The sequence below is a fragment of the Dromiciops gliroides genome, chromosome 2 (assembly GCF_019393635.1).
Source record: "Dromiciops gliroides isolate mDroGli1 chromosome 2, mDroGli1.pri, whole genome shotgun sequence".
In the NCBI taxonomy this organism is placed as follows: domain Eukaryota; kingdom Metazoa; phylum Chordata; class Mammalia; order Microbiotheria; family Microbiotheriidae; genus Dromiciops; species Dromiciops gliroides.
This window is the reverse complement of record NC_057862.1, coordinates 627,062,701-627,081,019: the sequence shown is the minus strand read 5'-3', so window position 1 is coordinate 627,081,019 and position 18,319 is coordinate 627,062,701. Positions and strand designations below refer to the sequence as shown.

At 33.9% G+C, this 18,319-nt stretch overlaps 1 pseudogene; it reads left to right on the top strand.

The window, feature by feature from the left end:
• The first annotated feature begins 7,037 nt into the window (after positions 1-7,037).
• On the top strand, positions 7,038-8,362 carry LOC122739425 (annotated as a pseudogene).
• Positions 8,363-18,319: the final 9,957 nt, after the last annotated feature.

The following is an 18,319-nucleotide window of genomic DNA, read 5'->3' as shown; positions in this document are numbered from 1 at the left end:
CATCTAGAATTAGGAAAACTTCAGTTATGTAACAACCTCATATATTGTATGACCCTGAGCAAGTCATTGAACCTTTTTTTGGTCTCAGTTTCCTCAACTCTAAAATAGTGAAATAATGGCACTTACCTTGCAGGATTGTTTTGAGGATCAATTAAAGAATAATTGTGAGCCAAGATGGTAGAGTCAAGAAGCACCCAGCTAAGCTCTATCAGATAATCCTCCAAACAACTCTAGAATAACACCTCAAATTAAATTCTAGAGCAGTAAAAAAAAAATGTTGAGTGAAACGCTTTTCAGCCCAAGACTACTTAGGAGGTTGGCAGGAAAGGTTTGTCTCACAGAAGTGGTAGTTGAGCCTGAAGCACAGCATAGACCACACAGCACAGCCTGCTCTAAGGTGGCTGCTGCATTGGTGATAAGAGCAACTTCCAGAGCTCTCAGACCAAGGATGGTCAATATGGAGAGTGAAGGATTGAACAACTGGTGAGTAGATTTCAGGGGAGACTTTGCTGCTATTGGGTTTGGAGTCTGTTTAATTATCTATACATAGTTCCAGGTCACAATCTTAAGGTCAAAAGGTGCTATAGCACTTGCTGCCACATGGGAGCAGGAGACCTGGTTGTGGTTCCAGGGAGAAGAAAAGTTCTTGTGACCACTTATCAAAAAATAGGGTCCCATGTCTCATTGCCAAAACAGAGGTGAGCTCCAGTGATTGTAGCTTCAGGAGAACTGGAGACATTGTCACATTCCTAGAATAGGAAGATCACTGGTGAAGATTGTTACAGTACACAAGGTATTTTGCTGGGTAAAACCAGAGCATAGGCCAGAAGGACAGTAACAACACCTCTCCCTCGGTGGTGCAATCTTGGAAACACTGAACACCTACTGATCCCCATAGCTAGCTCTTGAAACAGTAGCATGAAAAAACTGAAGCTTATGACAGTGTTCCCTCAACCAAGGGTACAGAGAAAAAATTTTAATGTAAAGTTAAAATTTAAGAAATAGTCTGGGAAAATGAGCAAACAACAACAAGATCCTGACCAAAACAATTAGCGTAATGAAAGGGAAGATAAAGATACAAACCCAGAATGCATTAATGTAAAAGCAGCTAAAAGAAAAACCACAAAGAAAAAGTATGAATTAATTCAAGCTAACAAGAATTTCAGAAAGACCTTTAAAAGGATTTTTAAAATCAAATAATAGAGGTAGAGAAAATATTGGGGAAAATGAGAGTGATGCAACAAAATAATGAAAAGAGTAAAAAAAAAAGGCACAAAATTATGCCCAAATGGGCTAGAAAACTGTACATACCCTTGGTTCCAACAATGCCACTGTTAGGGCTATATCCAAAATACATCAGGAGAAGGGGGAAGAGACCAATTTGTACACAACTATTTATAGCAGCTCATTTTGTGGTGGCTAAGAATTGAAAATCAAAAAGATGCTCATCAGTTGGGGAATGCCTAAACAAGTTGTCATATATAATTGTGGTGCAATCTTAATCTGTGCTGTAAGAAATGACAAGCAGGATGATTAAAAACAAAACAAACAAAAAAAAAAAACCTTACATGAACTAATGCAAACTGAAGTGAGCAGAACCAGGAGAATTTTATACACAGTAATAGCAATATTGTATGACTAAGAACTATTAATGACAGTTATTCCCAGCCATACAAGAATCCAAAAAATCCTAAAGGACTAAAAATAAAGCATATTATATGCCTCCAGAGAAGAAACTGATATTTTCCGAGTCTATACTGAAACATGCTATTTTTAACTTTCTTTTTTGTTCATTTGTCTTTTTTTTAAATCATCTTCTTGTACAAAATGGCAAATATGGAAATGTTTTACATAATTACATATATATTAGATTGCTTACCTTCTTGGGGGGAAGAGAGTGAAGGATGGAATGTTTAAATCAAAGTAAAATATGTTAAAATTGCTTTTAATATGTAATTACAAAAAATAAATTGTATAAAAATAGTCACAAAAAATAAGAAAGAAAATATCACTTTAAAAAAAAGAATTGGCAAAATGTTAAAAGAGGCACAAAAATATGAACTGGAAAGAAGAATGCCCTAAAAAGCAAAATTGAACAAATGGGAAAAATAGGTTTGAAAATTCACTGAAGTGGACAGCTAGGTGGTGCAGTGGATAAGGCTCCAGCCCTGGATTCAGGAAGACCTGAGTTCAAATCCAGCCTCAGACACTTGACATTTACTAGCTGTGTGACCCTGGGCAAGTTACTTAACTGCCTCATTGCTCCACAAAAATAAAATTTAAAAAATCAAAGCACAACCCCCCCAAAAAATATAAAAATAAAAAACAAACAAAAAATTAAAAATAAATTTTAAAAAATTAAAAAAAAGAAAATTCACTGAAGAAAAGAAATCTTTAAAATTAGCCAAATGAAAAAGATATATAAGAGCTCATTAAAGCAAATAATTATTTAACAATTAGAATTGAGCAATTGAAAAATCAGCGACTTCATAAGACACCAAGAAACAATAAAACAAAACGAAAAGAATGAAAAAATTAGAAGAAAATGGGAAATATGTCATTGGAAAAACAACTGATGCAGAAAATATATCCAGGAGAAATCATTTAAGAAGTATTGTGCTACCCAAAATTCATGATCAAATAAATGAGACAGCATCATATTTTAAGAAATGATTAGTCAAATTGCTTTGTTGTCCTAGAACCAGAGGATAAAATAGAAATTGAAAGAATCCAGCAATCACTTCCTGAAAAAGATCCCTAAATGAAAATTCCCACAAATACTATAGCCACATTTTAGAGTTCCCAGGTCATGAAGAAAAGATAGCAAGCTGCCAGAAAGAAACAACTTAAATATCATGAAGTCACAGTCAGGATAACAAAAGATTTAGCAGCTTCTTAAGTAAAGGATCAGATTATGAAAGCTTAGAAGGCAAAAGAGCTAGGATTACAGCAAATGATAAACTATCTAGCAAAACTGAGCATAATACTGCATGGGGGAAAATGGATATTTATGGAAAAGAAGGACTTTTAAGCATTTGTGATGAAAAGAAAATAGCTGAATAGAAAATGTGACTTTCAAACAAAACCTAAGACAAACATAAAAAAGGTAAACATGAAAGAGAAATCATTAGGCAATCTATTATGTTAAAATGTTTACATTATTGTATAAGGAAATAATACATGTAACTTGTGAGAGTTTTATCATTATTAGAACAGTTTAGAGGAATATTCAAAGACAGAGAGGGCAAGGGGTGTGAAATGTCTATAATGGGATGTTTAAAAAAAAGGGGTGAGAAAGAGGTATACACTAAGGAATGGGGGAAGGGACAGGTCAAATGGAGACAATTATCTCACGTAAAAGGTATGAAAGGAAGAGCTTTTACAATAGAAAGGAAAATGGGGAGTGGGCAATGTTTGAACATTACTCTCATTAGGATTGGGCAAAAAGAAAATAATGTACATATTAGGTTGTGTATAGAAATTCACCTTACCCAACAGAGAAATAGTTGAGGAAAAGGACAAGTGACAAGGAATGGGAGCTGATAGAATGGAGGGTGAATTAAAGAAAGTAGTGGTCAGAAACTAAACAGATTTTTGAAGAGGGACAGGGAGTAGGGAAGAAGGAAGAGGAGCAGAAAAAGAGAAAGATGGAAAAATATGCAAAAATAAAATGAAAGGGGTGGGGCAGCTAGGTGGTGCAGTAGATAAAGTATCAGCCCTAGATTCAGGAGGACCTAAGTTCAAATCTGGACTCAGACACTTGACATTTACTAGCTGTGTGACCCTGGGCAAGTCACTTAACCCTCATTGCCCAACCAAAAAATAAATTAAATTAAATTAGGGGAAATACTGTTAATAATCATAACTATAAATGTCAATGGCATCAACTCACCCATAAAGAGACATACAAAGAGTAGAAATTAGTGCTGGTGTAGAATCTGTTATGCTTCAGCTGAGTTAAAAAAAAAAAAAGCATTAGTAGAAATCATGATTTCAGACAAAGGAAAAGCAAAATAATATACCTGATTTTAAAAGATAAACCAGGAAAATATATTTTGCTAAAATCAACCATATATAATGATGTAATATCAATATAAACATATTTGCAACAAATGGCATACCATCCAGATTCCTTAAGCAAAAAATAAACAAGTAATAAGAGGAAACAGTAACTCACTATTCAGGAGACCTCAATGAGCCCTTTTCAGAACTAGATACATCTAAGCATAAAAATAAACCAGAAAGAAGAGAAATAGAATTTTAGAAACTTTAGACATGCATGACAGACATCTGGAGAAATAGAAAGGTATTTTTTTCCTTAGTGATACATAGCACCTACACAAAAAAATTGCCTATCTATTGGGCCATAAAAACCTCACAAATACAGAAAAGCAAAAATATTTAATGCATCCTTTTCAGACCATAATACAATAAAATAGTATTAGATAAAAATGGAACATAGATAAAGATGGAAACAGTTTAAATTAATTAGAAATTAAATAATCTAATTCTAAAAAGAATGCATGAAAGAAAAAATTATAGAAACAATCAATAATTTCATTAAAGAAAATTACAATGTGAGAACATATCAAAATTTATGAGATGCCATCAAAGCAATACTTATGGAAAGTTTATATCTCTAAAAGCATATATCAATAAAATAATGAAATAGCAGATAAAAGCAATTGAGTATGCAATTAAAAATTTTAGAAAGAAATTTAAATCCTCAACTAAATACCAAACTGAAAACAAGAGATAGTAAAATTGAAAATAAGAATCCCATTGAAGTAGTATATAAATCTAAGGGCTGCTTTTATAAAAAAGTGGATAAAATAACCCAATGGTTAATCTGATTTAAAAAATAAAGAAAAAGGAAACCAAATTACCAAAATCAAAAATTAAAAGATTGAATTCATCACCAGTGAAGAGGAAATTAAAACCATTATTCAGAGCTATTGGCCAATTATGTGACCAAAAAACCCCAAAATGTCTGATGAAGTGAAGTAGATGAATATTAATAAAATCCAAATGTTCCAGATTAGAAGGAAAGGAAAGAGAATACTTAAGTAACCATATATTACAAAAAGAAATTGAACAGGCCAATAATGAGCCCTCTAAGAAAAAAAAATCACAGAACCACATAAATCCACAAATTAATTCTACCATACATATAATGAATACTTAATTCCAATACTGCATAAACTATTTGGAAAAATAAGAAAAGGAGTCCTACTGAATTCCTTTTATGACATAAATATGATGATGATAACTAAATTAGGAAAAACAAAAACAGAGAAAGAAAATTATAGGCCAATTTCCCTAATGAATATGATGCAAAAACTTAATTTAAAAAACAGTAGCAAGGATATTACAACAATATATCACAAAGATCACACAATGACCAGGTGGGATCTATACCAGAAAAACAAGGCTTGTTCAGTATTAGGAAAACTCTTATCATAATTGGCCATATTAATAACAAAAAAAATTAGGTGTTTCAATAGAGGCAGAAAAAACTTTTGACAAAATTTAACTCATTCTTATTAAAAAACACTAGAAAATAAATGAATCAATAAAGCTATCCTTAAAATGATAGGTGGTATTTGTCTAAAGCCATCAGCAAACATCTGTAATGGGGATAAATTAGGAGTCTGTCTAATAAGATTAGCAGTGAAGCAAGGATGCCAGTGATCACCACTATGATTCAATATTGTTCTAGATATGCTAGTTATAGCAATAAGACAATAAAAAGTAAATAGGAAGTATTAGAAGAGATAATGAAGGAACAATATAATCACTCTTTGCAGATGATACAATGGTATACTTAGAGTATCCTGGAGAATCAATTTTAAAACTCATTGAAATTATTAACAACTTCAGGAAATTTACAGGATATATAATAAGCTCACATAAATCATCAGCATTTCTATATATTATGAACAAAACCCAGTAGGAAGAGCTAGAAAGAGAAAGTCCATTTATAATTACTGCAAATAATATAAAATGCTTGGGCATGTAGCAGCCAAGAAAAACACAGAAACTATATTAACAAAATAACAGTTTTCAAAGAAATAAAGTCATATCTAAACAATTAGATATATATGTGATTTATATATATATATAGTGTACACATATGTTTACATATACATATACACATACACATACACATACACATACACATAAATATACTTATACCTATACATACACATACACATAGTTGCTCATGGGTGGAACAAGACAATATAAAATTGACAATTCTCTCTAAATTAATTTACTTATTTGGTTCCATAACCATCAAATTATCTAAAAAATATTGTGTAGAGCTAGAATAAACAATAAAAATCATCTAAAAGAACAAGAAATCACTGAGAAACGACCTCACACCTATCAGATTGGCTTATATAACAGAAAAGGAAAATGACAAATATTGGGGAGGATTTGGGGGAGTGTACTAATACACTCTTAGTGCCGTTGTAAATTGAGCCAATAATTCTGGAGAGCAATTTAAACTATGCCCAAAGGGCTATAAAACCATATATCCTTTGACTCAGCAATGGCACTATTGGTCTGTACCCCAAATAGATCAAAGAAAAGAAATAAAAGGACCTATATGTACAACTACCTTTAAAGCAGCTCTTTTTGTGATGCCAAAGAATTGGAAATTGAGGGGATGCCCATCAGTTGAGGAATGGTTAAAGAAGTTGTGGTATATGATTGTGATGGAATGATATTTTGCTTTAAGAAATGAGCAGCCTGGGGCAGTTAGATGGCGCAGTGCATAGAACACCAGCTTTGAAGTCAGGAGTACCTGAGTTCAAATCCGACCTCAGATGATTGACACTTACTAACTGTGTGACCCTGGGCAGGTCACTTAACCCCAATTGCCTCAGGAAAAAGAAAGAAAGAAAGAAAGAAAGAAAGAAAGGAAGAAAGAAAGAAAGAAAGAAAGAAAGAAAGAAAGAAAGAAAGAAAGAAAGAAAGAAAGAAAGAAAGAAAGAAAGAAAGAAAGAAAGAAAGAAAGAAAGAAAGAAAGAAAGAAAGGAGCAGTGGGGTCTCCTGTCAGGAACTTCAGGATCTATGCCTTTGGAGCCAGAGCTGGACCCAGAGGAATGGGAGCCCTTGCTGCCACCATCAGCCTTGCCATGCTTTGCAGGTGTACCCCAGGCTCCACTGGTCCTAGTGTTCAAGCTCACTGCCGACTTGCAGGATGACACAGACCCCAGCAAGGTCAACCTAGGAGTGGGAACATATCACATAGATGACTGCAAGCCTTGGGTTTTGCCAGTAGTGAGAAAGGTGGAACATCAGATTGCCAGAAATTGCTCATTAAATTATGAATACTTGCCTATCTTGGGATTGCTGGACTTCTGAAACAATACTTCCAGCACTGCTCTTGAGGATGGCAGCTCAGCCACCAAGAAGAAGCATATAGGAAGCATATGCAGGCTTTGGTGGTAACAGGTGCCCTTTTGATGTGGAACTGACTATGCAGGTGGCACAATGGAACAAATAATACAGCCACTCCTGTATATGTGTCTTCTCCAACCTGGGAAAATCACAGAGGTGTGTTTGTTGTTGCTGGCTTTATGGACATCTGAACATATCATTACTGAGATGCAGCTAAGAGAGGGCTTGATCTTCAGGTCCTTCTGCAAGATATGGAAAACACTCCAGAGTTCTCTATCTTTGTCATTTATGCCTGTTCACACAAACCCTCTGGCACTGATTCAACTCCAGAGCAATGGGAGAATACTGCTGTCAGCATGAAGATTTGTTTCCTTTCTTCAACTCAGCCTATCAAGGTTTTGCATCTGGGGACCTAGACAAGGATGCCTTGCCTGTCTGCTATTTTGTGAATGAGGGCTTTGAGCTCTTCTGTGCTCAGTCCTTCTCCAATAAATTAAGGCTCTACAATGGGTGGGTGGCGAACCTGGTCATGGTTGGGAAAGATAGTGATAATGTCCTGAGTGTTCTTTCCCAGATGGAGAAGATTGTGTTTGTCTTATGGTCCAACATTCCTACTTGGTGATCTTGAACAGTGACCACTACACTTTCCAGCCCTGAGCTCTTAAATGAGTGGAAAGAAAATGTTACGACAATGGCTGACAGGATTTTGTTAAAGAGAGCTGAACTCAGATTTTGTCTTGAAGCCCCTGTCACCCCAGGAAGCTAGAATCACATCACTAAACTGATTGGAATATTCAGTTTCACAGGGTTAACTACTAAGCAAGTGGAATATCTGATCAACAAAAAGCATATCTACTTACTGCCAAGTGACCAGATCAACATGTGTGGCCTGACCCCAAAGAATCTGGATTATGTGGCTACCTCCATCCATGAAGCTGTCACTAAAGTCCAGTGAAGAAGCACCAAGCCAACCAGAAGCACCAAAGCTGCTGTCTCTCATGTGTGTGTGTATCCCCTGCTTGTACTAACACATTATCTATATGGTATTGCAGTGACAATCAAAGGAAGGAAATGACTCCAGTGGTGGGATACCAGTGTTTTGAGTTGACATGATTTGAGACTGCCCAGGATTAGGGCCCCTTTGAAGACCCATGCAAAAATGAACATTTTAATTTAAAGGCAAAAAAGAAGAAAAGAAAGCTCCAACTCATTTTGATCATTATGTGTGTTAAGCAGGTTGATCCACCCTCCCCCAATCAGGGTGCTCATAGTTCATTTACTCCTGTGTGGGTGTTGTAAAGGATAGATTTTGTCAAATAATTTATGCTTGGAGCAAAACTTAACCCAAAAGATCAAGTCAGCCAGAAGAGCTGTGTAACTGTAGCCATTGACAATGCCATTAAAAACAAATGAGAGAGAGAGAGAGAGAGAGAGAGAGAGAGAGAGAGAAAGAGAGAGAAAGAGAGAGAGAGAGAGAGAGGAGCAGCACGATGTTTTCAGAAAACTGGAAATATTTATATAGATTGATGCAAAAGGAAAAGAGCAGAACCAAGAGAACATTGTACATAGTAGTAGTAATATTGTTATAATGATCAGTTATGAATAACTTAGGCATTATCACCAAAACAAAGATCTAAGAAAAGAATGGATGGAGTAAATGCAAATTAAAATATACTTTTCTCTTTTATTTCTTTTTTCTTTCTTCTTGTTCTTCTTGTTTTTCTGTTTATTTTTTTTTGCAACATGGAAAAAATGAAAATGTTTTGAATGACTGTACATGTATAATCTACATCAAATTTCTTGCCTTCTCAATGCAATCAGAAAGGAAAAAAGGAGGAGGGGATTTGGGTACTCAATTTTTTTCAAAATGAATGTTAAAAATTATTTATATATAATTGAGAAAAATCAACAGATTTTTTAAGAAAGGAATAATTTTAAAGTATTGGAACATGGTAGACACTATATTAATGCTTATTTCCTTTCCTTTTTCTAAGGTTCATACTTGGAACAAAGAAATAAAAGGAAGAATTAAGTAGACTGTATGCTTGATTGCTTACCTTACATTAAACACTAGCTTTGGCAACTGAAAGTTTATGTGTGGAATTTATTCTAATAGTCTCTGAGGGAGCCAACTAAAGACTATAACAGAAGCTGATAGATGGAAGAGACCTGGGAGACCATATAGGATTCTATCCCCTACTAGAGAAGGCAACATATCTAATAAGTAATCATCCATCCTTTAATTGAGGACTGATCAAAAGAATACCCATTATTTCCAGAGGCAACCCTTGTCACTTATGGATAGCTCTGATTATTCAGAAGACATAAAGAATCTTCAGGAAAAAGTGCGTGAGATTAAATTGTTAGGCACTAAACTAGAGGTAGGAGTTTATTCTAATAATATAGGAAAATGTCTGCATTAGAACAGCTGCAGTAAAAATAAAAAGGAAGGGTGACATGTGAGAGACACCATGGGCAATAAGAATTGTCAGCTAAAATAATTTGTATTGTAAGGCAAGGGAAAGTCAAAAATACCTCTATGAAATACTAGACTATAATAGCAAAATAAGTCTTGTTTTTGATTCCCCATACTACATTGAATTTGATCAATACCCCTTCTATGTAATGCAGTCCACATTGCTTTAAGTTGTTTTAATGATAATGTCTGAAAAGTATCAATATTAAATAAACTGTATTTTTTGATATAAAAGGAAAAATTGAAGTGAATATATACACTCAGTTGTTTTCTTTTTCTTTTTTTCTTTTTTTGGTTTGATCTCCAAAGTGAAAATGAATTCATATTGTGGCCTGCACATGTGTAATTAGACTTATAATGTGGGTAACACATAGCAATCTGCTTATTTTTTTCTCAATAAGGTATAAGACAATTATCACAGATGAAACTTTTGCCCTAAATCACCTGGACAAATCATTGTTCCAAAAATATTTAAGAATGATATTTTTATTATAGGTCATCATACTAAACATTCATTGGCCCCAGGTATATGGAATAATAATTTTAGCCATCCAGAGACCTGGCATAGGAATTTAAAACTACATGTGTCTAGGATAAAGTGCTTACCATGTAGATTATCTTACGTGCCATGGAAGTTACACTGAGGTTACTTCTTGTGATCCTATAGATGTGCTGTGTGGAGTATTCAGAGAGGACTGGCGCCTTTTCAGGGCTACTCATTCACCTTTGGTGTCTACCTGTTCTCTAACTCTCAACTGTGGCTCTAAAAACCTGAAACATACTCAGTAGCCATACTCCCATAAAACCATCTTGGCAGACTAGCAAAACCAGATTAAGAGTAACTGAAATTCCTCAAACCCATTAGTGAGTTAGGGAGATTTCTAGCCTAAGATATAAAGACTTCCCCCAGCAGAATGGGCAGAAGAGAAAAATTTGTTCCAATATCCATGAAGGCAGCTGAAGCAAATGATTCAGAGTGCTTAGAGCATGGTTGGACATCAACGACACTGAAGTTATCCACTGCATGCTCAACTATAGCCAGCTATCTTGAATTTTGTCTTATCACTGGAGTTTGATGACTCTGACAAGAGTGAGGCTGATGAATTTGTGCAATTCTGCATGCAAGTTAAGACATCACCTTGTGATATCATTGGTCCACTTCAAAAAGAAAGGATAAACAACAAAAACAACGTATAAGATGAGCTTCACATTCCAATGTTTATTGAACTAAAAAAGAACATATTTTCAACCCATGTGTAATAGTACTGAAAATATTAAACATAAATGAATTATAGAAAATAAGATTGTTTCAGACTCATTTCTATGTGAACTTCAAAACAGGTGAAAATATCTTTTTAATAATAATAATATAAAAATAACATGAAATACCATGACATGGTAGCAACAATGATTATAATTTACCAAATTTATAGTTACCATATAGATACCTATAAAGACATAGTCAATCTGTTTTAATATAAACTGAAAACTTGTTGTACTCTATGAATAAGTAGATGCTATCTCCATACTTAAAATGAAGACCCTAAAATATTCTTATAATTAAATAAAATATGGATCTATATGAAACATTTGTCCACAATTGGTTTTATGATGTACAGAGGGGATTTGGGGTGCCCAGAGTAGCTTTGATGACCTAATAAAAATGCTGAAATGTTAGTGAATTGAATTGTTATAATACTACTTATTTGGTCAGTATTCTGGTCAATATTCCTAAGCACCAATGTCCTATTTTCAAGTACACTTAAGAAGCAAAGAAATAACATTGATAATTTAGCTGTGCTGTTGTTCTAACTTGAAACAGCCATAATAATAAGGTTGACATAGAAGACTGGGGAGTAAGTGGTGCTTTTTATGTTCTGATACCACACAATACATTAGGATAAACAAATAGTGATACCCAATTTCTTGGAAATACTTCATGAGATGGTAAAATAAAGTGGTAAATCAGAAGTATGCATGACAAAGATTGATATTATAAATGTTCTCATCATTAGATAGGACAGTGTCACAACAACATTGGTTATGAAAACAGGAAAGAGAGTTATCTTGTTTATTAGCAAGAATACCCTTAGATTCAAGTCATATAACAAGGTATTCCTGACCAATGCAGGGTAATGGCAAGAAATAATGTCACCCCTTTATCTAGACTAGATTAAATTACATCTGAAGATCAGCAACTACTAAAACATGAAAAACATGAAAGAACCAAGGCATTCAAAATCTTCTTTCAATTCAAACTTCAAAATATTTGTCAAATAATAAACGCCTAACAAAATAATCCTTTTGTCTTAAAATATTTTGAAATGACTGATATATTTATACTAAATTTGGGTGGGGAGATTATGTTTTTTCTTTAGTTTAACAGAAAATTTTAACCTACTAAAAACAAAGTAATTTTAAGAAATTAGCTATTTCAATAATCATAATAAACAAATGTTTTCTCCTGCAACATATAGGGGGAGCACAAAAACATTTGGGACCTTTGCAGTATATGTGGTAACAATTACTGGAGAAAACAATAGAAGGAAAGATGATACTATCAAGAATATATATATTAAGAAAAAAAGAATATAAAAGTCAAGGACAAGAGTCAAATAACATCATGTCAGAAGTAATTTGACAAATATATTGAATACCTACATAAAAGCTAGGGAAGATTGCATCAATATCTACTGCAGTTGGTACATGGAGTAAAAAGTTAAACACCTTATTTTCTTGTTTAAAGCCAACACCAACAACAAAAGAGTACTTACTATAGAAAGGAGGATAGGGGAAAAAGAGTATATAACAAATTTAAGATTCACTTAGTCAGTAATAGAAAGGCAAAAGTCAAGTTTAAGGCAATACATGGAGAAAAAAATGCACAAAGAATAAAATAAACCATTCAATATCAATCCAAAACTCTATTATAGAGACCTGCGAAGCAAAGAAATCAGAAGAGAGGTAATTCTCCAGAGAAGGTGGCTTTGGAAAATGCCTGATCATCTATACAGTCACAAAAAGTGCCATACAAAAATATAAATTAGATAATACAAAAGTTAAAATGTATGTGTGTATATTATACATGCATATATGAAAATATATACTTATACACATATAAATTTTAACCCACATCATTTTCAGTTCATTTTAAACCAACTTATATGTATATATGAGTATTCATATATATATATATATATATATGTATACATATATGTCATATGTCGCAGGCAGTGACTGAAATTCACTTCTCAAAAAACTAGAAAATAGTGGGTCCATATAAAATCCAGTATTATTGGTTCAAGCAGAAGATTATGAAGAAATAAGAGAAAAGAACTTTATTGATTTCTTCTCATATATGAATCTAATCCCACCTTTTATAATAGGGTGAAGTACATTGTTTGCTACTAAAAGACAAGGAGACCATTGATCCATGTTATGGCCACCATAACATAAGCATGATATCTTATAGGGATTGAATTCCCTCTTGGTTCCTAAATTTAAATCTAGTATTACTTTTTCTTAATGGAATTGTGTACGTCTTCCAGTTTAAAAATTGTATTGGAAATGAAGAGAAATGACATCTAGCTACACAATTCCATTGAGGCTAAGGGTGGGTTTGGGACTGGAGTAAAAGATTAAGTAATTTCTTGGTCTCATAGAATTTTTCTCCAAAATATCAAAATGTAATTTGGGATGAATAATTATAAAGTTCTTACAATACTCTGAAGAAAAATGGAAATTAGGTTCAACCTTGAATTCAGAGACAAAATTGAACCAATAGAGAAAGGTGATACTCTTATGGATTCCTTCAGGAAAGAATTATCAAACATAAAGTCTTCAAAGAGTAAGTTATGGCCTCATATATCAAGAGACTTAATGATATCCTCAAATCATAGCTCAATGAGAAAAATAACAAAATGCTAGAACTTTGAGCCAATTAACAACTATGCAACTTCAAGTTTTATGTACACTTTTAGAACTCTGAAATGTACCTAAACCTTGATGGCAATCATCCTAACAAAAACTCGAAGAACATTTTAAAGGACAGGTTTCATCATCCTATGACAGCACTGAAATGATTAATGCTTGTTTATCCAAAGGACAAAGATAGATGATATTAAAATTCATAATAAATAGTTAAAAAACACTTTAGGAACAGTTAGTACTATTTGTGCAATCATTGGCAATGGTTGATAAAAGTACATGGTATTGGATTCATCAAATGTCACTGAAAGCAGTTAACCTAGAAATGGAGCCTTTGAATTGGCTCAGACCCAAGAATCAGATCAAATGTCTTCCATGAATAATGTCTACATAAAATGGATAAAAAATACATGGACAAAAAATTGTGTAACAAATAGCTGAGTCATGTAAATTTGTTTACAGAATTGAAGGGGATACCTATGGCATTTCAAATTCCAAGCATTTCCAATAGGTCTAAAGAATGGTTAGCCTTAGGGAGCTAAGAGTGGGTGATCACTGATTGTGATCACTGATTAGTGATCCCTTATGATTTTTCAAGGAAACATTAAAAAAAGATTCCAAGACAAAATCTTGAAGTTTTAGCACCTACCAAATACTTAATTGGATATCATCTTGTAGTTAGATTTACAGATTAGGAGTTCACTCTCATAAACCAACAGATCACAAATCCCCATACTACAAATACTAATTTCAAGATGTCTTTGATGAATCAATAAATAAACTGTATTGGAATTGTACCATTATAAAAATGGACAATAGTCCACAATTACACGTACACAAATATTAACAATGTTGTTAATAGACATTACCAAATCATTGAGGGACATTATAAAAATCGGAGGGGCTTCAATATTAAAATCACATGGTGGGGGGCAGCTTTGTGGTACAGTGGATAAAGTACCAGCCCTGGATTCAGGAGCACTTGATTTCAAATCTGTCCTCAGACACTTGACACTTACTAGCTGTGTGACCCTGGACAAGTCACTTAATCCTCATTGCCCTGCTAAAAAAAAAATCATATGGGATAGAGTGAAGTACATATTACCCTGCCACCTTAACTTGCTACTGGAATTTTTTTGAAGATACTGTTAATGATTTTACAACTTAATATTTTCATTAAATTTTAGATGATCATATCTACTTGTGCAATAGGACAAAGAACATTAGATACAAGAGATAGCAAGATTGCATTTTGTCTCAACACTATATTTAAAAAATTTTTAATTTATTTTTTTATTTTTTGGTGAGGCAATTGGGGTTGTGACTTGCCTAGGGTCACACAGCTAGTAAGTGTTAAGTGTCTGAGGCCAGATTTGAACTCAGGTCCTCCTGAATCCAGGGCCAGTGCTTTATCCACTTTGACACCTAGCTGCCCCTCTCAGCACCATTTATATCTGTATCTGAATAAGAAAGATAAGAAAACTGAAGTAAATATTAAACAGACTCCCCAGAATCACATTTTTATTGTACTTCAAGGTCTACCACTACTTTACCCTCATACCGCATAAAGTAATTTCTTTATAAAATCTTTTAAGTTTATAGGTACTAGTATTCTTAGACCCCATTTTCCAGAGTGAGAGACATAGCCTTTAAATAAAAAATATTTAGTAATCTGAGTAGATCAGATGAACATTTAAGAAAGAAAGAAACAAAGAGAAAGCATGACAAAGCTAACTGAATATTTCCTCAACTTTTATATGTGCTGAGGACTGCAAAACAAAGCAATGATTTCTGTACAGTGGCTACTCAGGGAGTAAGAGGCTTTATGACTTTGTGAAAAGCTCATTTGAGCATTAGGAACAACTGAGTTCTTTTCTAGCATTTGCCATATCAACAAGTCAAACAGAATTTATTGACTGCTATTTGCCAAGGCCTCTACTAAATCCTATGGATAAAAAGATGGACAAAAATAGATCCTGATGGGCAGCTAGGTGGAGCAGTGGATAGCGCATGAGGCCTGGAGTCAGAAAAAAGAAAGCTGAATTTAAATTTGTCTTTAGATACTTATTAGCTATGTGACCCTGGGCAAGGTTAACTGTATTTGCTTTACTTTCCTTATATACAAAATAAGCTGGATAAGGAAATGGCAAAACACTCCAGTATGTTTGCCAAGCAAACCACAAGTAGAGTCACAAAGAATTGAACATAACTGAACAGTAAACCCTTAAAGAATTCAGAATCTAATGGAGAGAAAACTTGTAAACAATTACATGATCTACAGAATAAATAATAGATAATCTCTTTTGGAAGTGACTAGCAAATATATATATATATATATATATACACATACACATATATATGTATGTATGTATGTATATATATGTATATATATATATACACATATAGAGAGAGAGTAGCAAAGTAACATGATCACAGCTATTCTTTAGGAAAATTAATTTGATAGCTGAGCAGAGATCTGCCTGGAGTAGAGAGAGACTTGAATCATGGAGGGCATCTAGAAGTAATAAGGCAATGAAGGCTTGTACCAGAGTGGTGACATTGTCAGAGGATAGAAGGGTGCATATACAAGAGATGTTATGAAGATACAATAGATAAAACTTCAAAACAAATTGGATATGGGGGAGGGGAGAGAATAAGGAGTTGAAGATGACATGTAAGGTGTGAACCTGGGTAACTGGTAAAATGGAGGTACCTTCAATAATAATACTGAGGTTAGGAAACAAGACAGGTTTTGGGGGAAAGATTGGTTCAGTTTTGAATATGTTTAGTTAAACATATCAATGGGAGATTAATTTTGACATCTCTAATATTCAATTAGAGATTCAAGACTGGTTTTCAGGGTTAGGGATTGATAAATAGATCTGAGAATCATCTCAATAAAGATGACAGTTGAATACATGGTAGCTGATAAGATCATCAAATTAAATAGTATGGAGGAAGAAGAGAAGCAGGTATTAGTTGCTGTCATTTGTCCTTCCTTCTTGAATAGGACCATGACATCAGGAGGTGACATCATGACTTATAGTGAATTAGATTTCATTGATTCAGGACTGTACAAAAAGTCACCAGCCTCACAATCTCCTCCAGAGCCTTCTGGGTCCAATGGCCAGATATATATCAGGATAACTGGAGGTAGCCCTGGATGTTTGAGGCAATCAGGTTAAGTCACTTGCCTAGGGTCACACAGCTAATAGTGTCAAGTGTCTAAGGCCAGATTTGAACTCTGTTCCTCCTGACTCCAGGGCCAGTGCTCTATCCACTGTGCAACCTAGCTGCCCCTAGGTTATACCTTTGGGGGTTAACTTGCAGTTATCAATTGTGACTTGAATAAACATCCAGGAAAGAGACATATAATGGCTCTGTGAACCTAAAAAAGCTTCTTAAGCTATCAGGGCTCCAAGATAATGTCTAAGGTTATAAACTGCAGAATAGATACTGATCCACATTGATAGGAGTAGTTTTCACATTGGGATTTCTCTATATGCATTCAATCATTGTTCTGGAAAAATAAACACAAGAAAAATATGTAGTCAGAGGAGGCTTCTTGGAGGCAGTGGGAAAATCTGATTTCACTTGGTTGATTTTCTAGAGAAGATTGACTAGGGATTTAGTCCTTCATAATATTCATTCATTTTTAGATATTTTGGTAAAAACCATTACAAATTTAATAACATATTAGGGAATTTATTTATCTCATGAACAGCAATAAAAGAAATGATACAAAACAGTACAGAACTTTATAGCACAGGATACGCTAGGCAATTATTTCAATGTAGAAAGCAATCAGATTAATAGCTTGAATTTGCCCAACACATAAAGCAATTTAAAGCATGAAGGATTTTTTTTTCATTTCATATACTTAGAAAACAATCTGTTTTGTGTGGTTTTTTTCTTCTTAATTTCATATTGAAGGCAGGTGCACTTCAAGAATATCATTCTTAGAAAAAACAAAGTAAAAGCTAATGTGAGCTGGTTAATATTTTGTACTCATTACTCTATTCAAAATGATTTTGTTTGCTGACCATAACAAAGTAAGTTATCTATAATTCATATTTTTTAACTTTTCACAATTACTATGCACTATATATGATCTCATTTGACATTTGCAACAACTGTGGATGTTAGGGAGTGCTCATACTTCAATGGAGAGATCAGTGATTTGATCAAGGTAACATAACTATTAATTAAATGTAGGAATAGTACCCAGTATCCTGACCATTTATGGAGCTTCAGAAAGAACATTAACTTCTGACTAACTAGATCTGTGTTTGAGCTTGGGCTATTCCCTTGATTAGGTGTGCAATCTCTGAAAGGCAATTGTATTCAACAAGCATTTATTATACATGCCCCCAATCCCTTGGCTAGACCTTGGAGATACAAAAATAAAAGTGTCATAAACCTGAAAAAATCTTACATTCTACCAGGGTGGGGTGTGTGAAGAGAGGAAAGGAGAGACAGAAGGAATACAACTCAGAGATGGATCACTAT